Source organism: Cryptomeria japonica, chromosome 3 (assembly GCF_030272615.1).
Source record: "Cryptomeria japonica chromosome 3, Sugi_1.0, whole genome shotgun sequence".
Taxonomy (NCBI): domain Eukaryota; kingdom Viridiplantae; phylum Streptophyta; class Pinopsida; order Cupressales; family Cupressaceae; genus Cryptomeria; species Cryptomeria japonica.
The window spans coordinates 935,089,063-935,101,783 of NC_081407.1; positions in this window are offsets into that span (position 1 = coordinate 935,089,063).

Below are 12,721 nucleotides of genomic sequence, written 5' to 3' on the forward strand. Positions count from 1 at the left end.
CTGGAAAATGTATGCTTGCTGCCTGCTAGGGCATCATATTTCAGAATAAATACTTAACCAAACTAAAACAATACCATACTCAAATGAAAGACCTCTGAGTCTACTTTTATAATATTCAATTCATTAATTTTTCCAATGGTGAAATCACAAGATAAGTACAAACCCTTTCCAGCAACTCCATTTAAGACAGTTTAAAACCAGTTTTCACCAAAATCTTCATAACATCCAAAAATATAAACAAAAATGCCTCAAACCAAAGGAAAAAGAAATATGATTCACATATCTTTCCAATAAGTCTATTTATAGGTCTTAATAATATCATATGAGTTCATACCATACACTGCAATGTGACTATTCTCAGGAAGTATCAAATCTACAATTAACAACTTTCAACAAAACTTCCATATCTTCTTCATTTCTAAACATAATAACTCCAAAAAAAAATGAAAAGAAAGGTAATTGACATATCTAACTATAAATTATACATATGTAAAGGTTTCTAGGCCATACATGGTTGTGCAAGGCCTGAAACCAACACAAAAACTGGAAAGCCAACCAAAATAACAATAGTAGAATGCACCAAAATGTATTCAAAATGTTCTCCTTTCTTCTCTATTCTTCCAATAATGATTTGGTTCGACCAATACAACATATCTATAGACTCTTTGGTAGTTATAAACCATCCAACTACCTTTATGACCCTTCATCTTCCCTTTTACAACTTTATGTGCAATTTTTGCACTTTTACATTTTTGAAAATGTTGCACTTTTTTTATTTTCTTGCAACTTTGACACTTTTTCCTAATGACTCTCCAAATTGTAAAAACCTCATAAACATGTCGAAATAATCTATTTAATACCTTTTACATACTTTATAGCCTTCTCATGGCCTTTTATACAATTTTGACCATCTTGACCTATAAGGGCCTATATGGACAACTAGGACATAATCAGGACTTGCTTACATTTTTAGGCTTCCAAGTCTTACAAATCATTCCAAATGGATTCAAATACATTATAAATGACCTTAAAATATAAATTATATTTCAAATGATGAATTTGACCATATATTTTCCTTATGCCATGGGTGCTCTTGCACCACTAATATTAAATTTCATCAGCAACAACAAGCTTATTCAGCTAATCTTAATCAATACCCAACCTATTCTTTATCTCTAAGTGATATTCACCTTTGATTTGGGACAAAACTTCCTAATCCCTCTCCTCCAATTATCACTGAGGTACAAGAAAAACAAGAAATCTTTGATCCAACAGATGCAATACCTCAGAAGCAGATATTACCTCCATTTCCCCAGAGATTGCAAGAAAAGGAAGTTCCTACAGAACAAGAGCAAGGCTTTGATATTATAGATCAACTGAAGCATATTTGTGTTAAAATTCCATTGTTGCAAGCAATAAAAGATGTTCCCATATATGGTAAGGCACTGAGAGAAGCATGTCTAAAAAAACCTAGCAGGAAGAAGAAGGATCCACAAATAGTGCATGTTATGGGTGAACTGGCAGATATTATGTTAGGCAAGATTGCAATTCCAAAATATTCTGATCCAGGTAGTCTTGTTGTAAGTATAGTCATTAATGGCAACCAGATAAGAAATGTTTTAATTAATTTAGGGGCAGCCATTAATGTGATGACAATAGAAATAATGAACCAGCTTGAAATCAATAGTTTAAGGCCTACATCCACAATTCTACAGCTTGCTGATAGCTCTACAGTGAAACTTGATGGTATCATTGAGGATGTAGTGGTTATTTTGGATGTATGGAGGAAAAACTACAAGTTAAACATAAAACAACTTACTTCCTTATCCCAATGTTTCCTGCACAAATAGCCCACTATATTATTTTTCATTATGTCAAAAATCAGTCCATGTCAACATGGATTTGATTTGGTTTTTGGTCTTTCTTTTTTATCTAGTTTTTTATTTTGGTTTTTTTAAATTTAGTTCTGGTTTACTTTTTAAATCTAGTTTTTTTTAATTTTACTTTTTAAATTTAGTTTTTTTATTTTACTTTTAAATTTTTATTTTTATTTTACTTTTTAAATTTTGTTTTAAATTTTGTCTTTAAATTTAGTTTCATTTTACTTTTTAAATTTTGTTTTAAATTTTGTCTTTAAATTTAGTTTCGATTTGTTTTTGTTTTTTAATTTAGTTTTTGATTTAGTTTAGATTAGATTGTTTGTTATTTAGATTTGTTAATTAGTTTGTTTGTTTGTTTTTAGATTTAGATTTTATTTTGTTAATTAGTTTTTTCTTAATTAGAATTAGATTTTTCATTTGTTAATTAGATAAGATTTTAAATTTTGTTAAGTTGATTAAATTTTTAATTTTTATTAATTAGACTAATGTTTAGTTTGGTATTAGTTTGTTTTGATTTCTTTTTGTGAACTAATCTTTGTTGCTTTGTGTGCTTATGCAGGTTCTTTCTTGTGACATCCAATCTCGTGTGTCAAAGGCAATATCTTGAAACTACTAATGTCATCTTGATGCAAGACGCATGTCGAAGAAATGGTGATTTGAAAAAGATTGTCTAATTTTTTTAGCTTAGAACACATTTCGAATTGGTGCTTTAAAATTAACTAGTGTCTTTTGTGTTTTGAGCATTAGGCTCTTTTGTGTTTACCTTTTAGAGGGCTTGCCTCCCAAGAAGCCCTTAAGGCTCGGTGAGAGGGAACGACCCAAGTGGTAACAGGCTAAAGCCAAGCTCTTCCGAACCACTATAAATAAATGTGCTTGTGACGAAAGTTGCAAGCAACGAGTGCTAATTAGTTCATACCGATGGCATGTCTCCCCATAAACCCTATAGAGCGCAACCTCTATAGGCTGGGAGTGTTCCTTAATGGAGCGTACGCCACCGCATGTATGGCCACTCAAACGGATGCCCTTACTAGACACCTTTTGTGTTAGAAGCCAAAAACCTTCTAGTTGTTGATGTAGGAGGTCAAACCTCTGAAGTGGCTCACATTCTTACGGTTCTTAGTAGAGATACAAATTTTGCCATGAGGAGTTTTCGTGGGGACTAATGCTTGGCTGCCCCAGAGAAGTGAGTGTCAAGGGTGGAGCCAATGGGGTCAAGCATCTAAGTATCCGCTCTGAATTGTGTAGCTCGGGGTAACCCCCCAAGTGAGATTCAACAACTATTGTCCTAGTCAGCCTTAGGATTGTGCTTGAATGTGTTTTTATTGCAAAATCAAAAAAACATTCTGCCTACCATGTTTTCTGAATGTGTGTGCAAACAAACAAGAAAATTTCACAATCAACACCACACTTGAAACTGAAACCTTTCAAAACAACATTGTCCTAGAAACGTTGAACTTGTGTTCTCAAAACAATCATTTCATATCTCTTGAGACATCACTTTTGAAGTTTTGATCTTTGAGGTCTTTATATAGTCACATCATTCTAGCTTTCCATGCCTTTTAGGTCCTTGCATAGTCTTCACCTAGTTGCACCTTTCATCTTTGTATATCTTATTTAATCATACCTAGTCTTTACATATCCCCCCTAGATCAAACCCATGCATAAGCCCCTTAGATCATACCCATAATCTTTGCATAGCCTTTCCATCATTACTTTCGGATATAACCTTAGACCTTGCATGAGTGCCTTAGTTCATTTCATCATTGGTCCTAGCATTTCATTATTATTTGCATACCAAAATCCAAAAAAAAAAAAACATTGCTTGCACTTAGGATTTCTCATCTTAGGTCTTACATCAAATTTCAATCATCAATTACCCTTATCACTTGAGGTGCATCTTCCTTGATTTAGGTAACCTATCAATATCTTTGAGTTGGTATTCCGTTTGGAGTTCATCATCTCCTATCATAGCATGCCCTCTCTTTGATCACTTATCCTTGTGTCTATCCATCATAGCACAAGTCAAACCTCACATTGCAAATATTTTTTAGACCTAGAGTATCCTTAGTCCTTGCATCAAACATCCTCATATCTCATTTAGGGTTTAGTTGCACATCACTTTCCTATCATATAGATCACATTTTGCATCAACCCTTTAGCACATTCCCATCTCAATCATGTCACATAGATTAAATTTTTTCATTAATCCTTATCACATCCTAATCTCACTCATATCATATAGTTTCCCCTTTGCACTTTAGGGTTTGCATCATACCTAGAGTCTCATACATTTTCCTAGGTCAAAAATCAGAACTATCATAAATATCCATGGCTACCTTGGCCCAACAAATTCAACATCTCAAGAGAGAAATATATGACATTCAAGTTCAATAAAATGAATCAATGACCCCTTTTGAGAAACAAATTCATGATATCAACAGTGACAAACTTCAAGGAATGCTAAAACGACTATATAAGGTGAAACAACAAATAATTAAAAATCAAATGTTAAATCTTGAACACAATCCCATGACTCCTTCACTAAGACAACAAGACATTTCTTCTAAGTCTCCCCTAGATAGACTATTTACACCATTGGGGCAATCTATTGAGTCAGCTTTGAGAGAGCTTCTTGAGCACAATCTTATCATATTGCCTAACAAGACCATATGGGGATGTGAATTTTTGAGTAATTATTGTGCATATCATAGACATAACAAACATAAGACTTTGGATTGCATGGAATTAAAACATAAGTTTCAAGACCTTCTTGATAATGGTATCATTGAAATTGAAGATCCGAATGATTCATCTATGGAGAAACAAGGCATTACTCCTAAGCATGATCAAAATAATACACCTATGTCTAGAAAGGCTTCATATGTGGTCTCCATCTCTTCCATGATGCCTTCCTCTCCTAAACCTTCTCAACAACAATCTATACCATCTCCTTCAAACAATGAATCTAATGGTGAAACTTCTCATGTTGACCCTCAAGGTCTATCCACAATACAAATCCAAGTTAATCCATTCTTTTATATAAATCCTTTATATGATTCAGATGTCTTAGATCCTATGCCATCATGCACTCTAATTCCAATCATACCCACTCTAGAAGGCCCCATCCAAAATTATCCCCCATCATGCAAAAATGTGAACACCTTCCAAAAATCCCCCATGCATATCAAAAACACTAACCCTTCCTTAGAAGTGGCTCCATGTCAAGAGGATAATTTGAAGAATGAAGAAACAAGTCCTATCATAAATCAAGATCAAGACACCAAAACTCTGCAATCCCATACAATGGTTGAAAAATATCCTACCTCCTTAGAATCCCATGATAATCCCCTTGTACCTTTCTATTTCTTCCAAGAGGATCCCCTTCCATCTCAAGAGAAAAGCATCCTTCCAAATCCCATTCCTAATCCACTTCCTAGGCAAGATCATGATGCCTCTTCCACCTTTTCAAATGGTCCTATTCAAAATGAAGTGTCAAACACCCTTCCTACTCTATCCAATGGTCCTCTTCCATGTCAACATCAAATTATTTCTTTATTACCTTGTCATAATTCTCCATGTTTGCCTCAAGAGTCCATCATGCCCATAAATCCCTCTCATGATCCTATCATTCCCTACATTCCACCTCCACCTCAAAATGGACTTGCGTCTAGCATCAAAAGTAAGAAGAAACTCTTTGTTAAAAATATCTTCCAAACCATGCATTATCAAAGAAAAGGGTTAGACATTCAGGAATAGGGTATATTAGAACCCCCTGATATAAAAGAAAATCTTGATTATAATGGCTACATTGCTCACTCTCAAGATTCTAGTATCCCTCATAAATCTCATATTTCTCCAGTTAAATCCAAATACACGCCTTCCCCTTCACCCCTTCCATCTATTTTAGGTCCCTATATCCCTTCATCCCTTATGCGGGATCAACAAAGGCACACATGTTTGGGCACCTTCCATCCATCCAAAATACCTCCATATCATTCCTATCCATCCACATATTCTTTTCCTTCTCCAAGCAATTTGGATGCCAAGCATAAAAGTCATGAGTCAAAAAATTCACATGCATTTAAGGATCAACATGTCCCATCTAATCGACATGTAAAAACAAAGAAAAATGTGATCCAAAAAGAAAAAGAAATTTCCAAAAGGCCATAAAGGCCCACAAAGAAATAAGAAAAGTCAAAATGTGTATGGCTTCCCAAGTCTTACATCGAGACAATGCATTCTAAAGTATCACAAAAAAATGAAAAATCAAGAACCATGTGGATTCCCAAGTCGCTCATACAGGACTTGCACACTAAAGGAAAATCAAAATTGGCATTCAAGTTTGCTACCCCAGCTTCTCCCATATCCACTATCCTAAAACCTATTTCACCTCCTTCATCCATTTTGGCTCCTTGTGTCCTAAAATCTATATCAACCTTTCCATCAAAATCACAAACTCCGAAATCCACTATTCCTCCACCAATCCACCAACCCTCATGGTGTGTGCCAATATTGATCTTGCAAGCATTTCCATCTAGCCATGCACAATTCTTCCAATATCCCATCCATTATTCAATACCTATGTTCTATCCTTCCATCCCTCTTATCTAATCCTTTGCATAAATCCTTATAACCTTTTCGTCTCATCATCCATTTCATCTCCCTTTACCATCACCCTATCGACATCTTTGAGCATACCTTCAATAGCCATGGATCATTATAGAACATCTTTCAAGTATCCATCATCTTCCAAAACTTCAAAAAAGTTAAAAAAAAAATGAAAGAAAAAACAAAATGAGAAAGAAAAAAAAGTCAAAAAAGAAAAGAAAAGAAAAGAAAAAAAGTGAAAAATCAGAAAAAGTAAAGAGAAAAAGAAAAATTCATCCATTGGTGAAAACTTGGCAAACAGGCGCCTTGGGCAAGTACCATGATGAAAACTTGGAAAATAGGCATCATGTGTAATCCATTATTTTCTTGCACTATTCATTGGGGGCAAGTTTCATCCATGTGCATCCGTCTATTATCCCTCATCCTCCATTATCCCTCATTCACTCTATATCCATTTTCCACCTTTGATCTTGACAAGGTTAAGGATCTTTACAGGCTTTTGTGTGTCCTATCTATTGCACTTGATCCACACCCTTAAGCTCCTATCTATTATTTTGTCCATTGCTTTCTTCCATCCATCATTACCCCCTTTTGATCTTTCTTATCATATCTGCCTCCTAGCCAAATCTATCCCTTGATCTTGATCCAAACTAAGGACATAAATGTAACAAACCTCTTGACATGGTCATTTCTTTAGACCATATGACATTAGTTACACCATACCCTTTCTTTATATTGCTGTATCTAGGCCTTGAGTTTGGATTAACATGTTACCCTATTGTGAGATAGTCCTTGATAATCACATAAGCTTTCTCCATCATTCGCTTATCCATTCATGTCATGTTCATTCATTCATCCGCTTAAAATCTCTTTTGCCTTGCTAGACACTAGGGGCAAATATTCATAAAAAAAATCATAAAAATTATAAAATGTCTTGAAAAAAATCTTAAAAATCATAAAATGTCCTAAAAAAATCTTAAAAATCATAAAATGTCCTGAAAAAAAAATCTTTAAAATCATAAAATGTCTTGAAAAAAAATCTTAAAAATCATAAAATGTCCTGAAAAAAATCTTAAAAATCATAAAATGTCCTGAAAAAAAATCTTAAAAATCATAAAATGTCCTAAAAAAATCTTAAAAATCATAGAAGGTCTTGAAAAAATCTTAAAAATCATAAAATCTTTTGAAAAAACCCTAAAAATTAAAACATTCATAAAACCCTAAAAATCATAAAACTCCAAAAACATGCAATAAACATTGCGATGACACAAACACTTCGGACAAGCATGCCTCTTTGGAACTTCAATAGACTCATGAAAGGATGAAACTTGAATTGAGCAAACAAGACAACACCTGATCAACTTATACACCCGAACCCATCAACTGTGAACAAAAAAATCATTCAACATGAAACATATTGTTTGCTTATTTTCTCTTGATTGTTTTTTATTTTACTTTTTGGTGACATGTCTTTTAGCTTTTCTATGATGTCTCTGACTAGAGATTGTATCTCCAGGATGTCAATGACTAGAAAGGTGAGGATGGGGCATGTTCACTTGTTTGCTACTTATGGGATGTTCCTTAGGAATATGATGACACGTCTTAGGACATGATCGCTTAAGATCAATAAGGACATATTGGTCTGATACAGACTGAGGCATTCCTTTACTATCTGATATATTTTCTTTCTTACAATTGGTGTGACTGATTCATTTAGATCTAATTCATATCCAAATGATTTTTGCCTTTTTTCTATAATAAGCTTGATGATGATACAAGAACTTAAAAAAGCACAAGAATTCTTATCACCATTCATATCCTCTTTCTCATCACTCATTCTTTTTTTCTCATCACTTTTCTCTTCTCATCCTCCTTTTCATCTATCTTTTTCATCATCTTCTTCATTCTTCTTATTGCAGTGAGATCGATCAAACACTTTATCCAACCGATGCATGTCTTTGAATCTTTAATCTCTTTTTCAACCAACTTGCTTTGTGCAACCTCAATGCCCCTAGAGTCAATCAATCAATCAATCATTGGATCACCTTATCTTGCGCTAGCATCAATCCCTATCAGCTTAATCAGCTTATCAACCTAGCTATACTATTCATTTCCATTAATTGTTCAGTTACACCTCATCAACTATGCATTTCCATCAAATGTACATCTCAATCTAATTACTTGCGCAATATCAATCATCCAATCTTTCTCTCCCATGATCTATCGAGAGACCAATCTCCATCAATCTATTCAATCAATCTCTCAAGGGGGCATAACCAATCAATCATCACCCTTACCAGGACACCTCTGGAGCATATATTAGTTGATCATTTTCTTTGAAACAACGCGACATGCTGCATTGTCTCAAAGAGGTGCAAAATGTAGACACATAAAAATTTCCATCTTTTATTATATTATTATTAATATCTTATCATTTATCCATTAAATCTATTAAATAAAACATTTATCATATTCATTTATACGCCTTCATGCATTCACCTTATATACATTTCTCTATTTATTTAATAAAACCCCCTTAAATATCCCCTCATACCACTTATCATTTCCCATTTACCACTCTTCTTCCCTATACCACTCATCTTGCATTATCCCATATACATCCCACAACATGAACTCCCTTGTAGAAAATCTATTTAAACAAGCCCCTCTCTCTTATTTGGGCATCTCATCTTTATGTGTCGAACTTATGTTAGTTTGCATTCCAATATCTTGACATCTTATCGACTATCTTTGCATTCTCAAATCTCCATTTCCTTATTTTAAAATTATCTCCATTCACCATAGCCTCTTGTGCACAATGCTCTGAGAGCTAAATCTTAAAAATACAAGACCTTGGTTGATAGGAGAGCAATGGAGGCAAATTCCTGTTAATGCATGTGTGTTTTTCTTGCAGGTACTTCATTGTTGGATGTTGGAAGAAGCTAAATCCATGATTTAGTTTCCCATTTCCTCTATCTATAGTTCTGAATTTGAACAAGTATTAGGGAACCTAAAAAAAGTTTTGTAGCAATGTGAGGAATATAGTTTGTCATTAAATAGTGAGAAATGCTTCGTCTTGATGCAGGAAGGAATAGTTCTTGGTCATCATATCTTTGTAAAAGGAATACAGGTGGATCCAGCAAAGATTGAAGTCATTCAACATATCAATACCCCTATGAAGAAAAAGATGTAAGAATTTTCCTTGGTCATGCTGGATACTACAAAAGGTTTATCAAAGATTTCAGCAAAATTGCAAGTCCATTATATTCACTGCTTACCAAGGATATAGAATTTAAATGGACCTCTACATGCAATGAAGCTTTCTTAAAGATTAAGCATGCCTTGAATCAAACACCAGTTCTTAAAGGTCCAAATTGGTCTTTACCATTCCAAAGCCATACAAATGCATTTGATTATCCAATAGGGGCAGTGTTAGGACATAAAATTGACAAATTGGAAAATGCAATATATTATATTAGCAAGAACTTATAGGGGCCTGAGTTAAATTACATAGTCACTAAAAAGGAAATGTTAGTTGTTATATATGCACTCAACAAATTTAGGCACTATATCATAGGATATCCCATATTTGTGCATACATATCATACTGCAATTAGATATCTCATGAATAAGCCTTCAATTACTAGTATATTGGCTCGCTGGTTATTGTTGATGTAGGAATTTGATATCACAGTTGTTGATAAAATAGGGAAGTCTAATGTGGTTGTAGACTATCTTTCAAGACTTTAGTTACAAGAAGATTCTATAGTGATAGATGATGCTTTTCCAGATGAACATTTATTTCTTATCCAAGCTCATACTCCCTGGTATGCTGATATTTCCAATTATTTAGCTGCTGCTAAAATGCCAATTCATTTCTCTTGTAAGGAAAGAAGATTGTTAGATGAAAAAAGTTTTTACTTCTCATGGATTGTTGATTGTTTGTTTTATACTGGGCCTGACCAAGTCATGAGAAGATGTGTGAGAGAAGATGAAACATATGATATCCTACATGCATGTCATGATGAGCCATGTGGAGGACATTTTGCTACCAAAAGAACAACACTGAAAATACTAAATATAGGGTACTATTGGCCCACACAAGGATGCAATACAATATATACGAAAATGTGATAGATGCCAGCGAATGGGAAGACCTACAAAATCTGATGAGATGCCACTATATCCACAAATATTAGTTGCACCATTTGATAAGTGGGGATTACATTTTGTTGGCCCAATTGATCCACCTTCTAATGGCAAATCTTATATTTTGGTATGTACAGACTATGTAACAAAATGGGTGGAAGCTCATGCCATGACACATGCAAGAGATAATAAGATGGATGCATTTCTTTATGAAGATATATTTCAAGATATGGAGTACCAAGGGAGATTGTCTCAGACCAGGGACCTCAATTTACTTCAACATTGATAGCAGCTTTGGTTAATGAATACAATATAAGACATAGGAAATATACCCCATATCATCCACAAGATAATGGGAAGGTAGAAGTTACAAATAGGGAGCTTGAGGCTATTTTTACTAAAACAATATCTGTTCATAAAAATGACTAGTCTCATAGGCTTTTAGAAGCAATTTGGGCATACATAACAACTTGGAAAATACCAATTGGTTTTACACCTTTTGAGATGGTTTATGGAAAAGCAGCAATGATTCCTATTGAATTTGAGCATAAAACTCTAAGGACAACTTTGCAATTAAATATGACATTATTTGAAGCATAGAAAGAACATATTCAATAATTGAATGCTCTGGATGAATGGAGGAAAATAGTTGTCCAGCAGACAGAACTGATTCAAAATCAGAGAGCAAAGTGGCATGATAAGTATATCAAAGAGAAGACGTTCAAAGAAGGTGACTGGGCACTAGTATATGATTCTAGCTATAAAGATGATACAGGGAAGTTGAAAACTATGTGGCTAGGTCCATACGAGATAGAAGAAGTTTTCAATAATGGAGTTGTTCATTTGACCACAATTTATCCTGTTCGGTTTAAGCTTTTAGTGAATGGTCACCGACTACGTTTGTATCATAAGTTGGCCACTAAAGAGGAGTTCCTATAGTAATTTGATGAAAAAGATGAAACAAAGGTTCCTATAGCAACTACTGAGGTTCCTGTAGCAACTGACAAGGATCTTGCAGCAACTAATCAACTTCCTACTACAATTGAGCAAAGTAATAAAGGTAAGGTTCCTGCAGCCACTGCAGTGAACATGCTTTCCACTTCATAATTCTTCTTGCATCATTTCACAATAAATATTTCCATATCTTATGGGAATATTCTTCTTCATAAATAAAATTCCATCCATGTCATTCCATCCCACTTTCTTATCTATCATTTCACTTCATTTTGCCATCATTTTCGTATGATTGCAAGTATGAACATATTATGTTTTGTTTTAATTATGCATTTATTATTTCATTACGATTATGCCTTTTTAAATCCACTACACTCCTCGAAATCTCATCAACTTATGTGGACATGTGCTAGGTTAAGTTGGGGGTGCTTTATGGTTCAGTTTCCAAAGTTATTGATTATCCATCCTTTTTGGTACTTAGAATTGATTTCTTGCCATCATTGTTTAACAAGTTATTATTTCATGCAAGGAAATAATAAATTCTACCGCCAAAATTGAGATATGTATGGAATTTTCAATTTAGCAAGTCTGTCGAATATTTTGGTCCTCTATTTCTCAGCTGCAAAGTGTTCAATACTAGAAGAGTGAGAGATGGGTGGTGATCCAATCTGCCATGAGCCAACAGTTCATGAGGTGTTGCTGCAGGATGCTCTTTGTGAGTATTATTTTAGACACCATGGCTGGCTGGATTACTTCTTGAAAATTAGAGATTATAACGAAGAAATTGTTGTGGAATTTATGCATTCCTTCAATGAAGGAGAAGCTATGATTAAAGGCTTAAGGGTTATTGCTATGAAGAAATGAATAGCAAAAGTAATAGGGTTGCCGCAAGAAGGGGAACTATTTCCAGAATCAAAAGATGCAAGGAGTGCCAGGGCAAAGTTCACAATTCCCATGAATGGACCTCTAATGGTGGACAAGCAAGGAACCAGAAGGGTTTCCCTTCTAGCATAGTGGCCTCAGGTAGCTTTGTATGTCATGAAATACTTTAATTGTGAAGGGAGATATTCAAATCTACATTCACTGCTTTTTAAATTACTTAGTCATTTATGCATGGCTAGAGGGTGAAT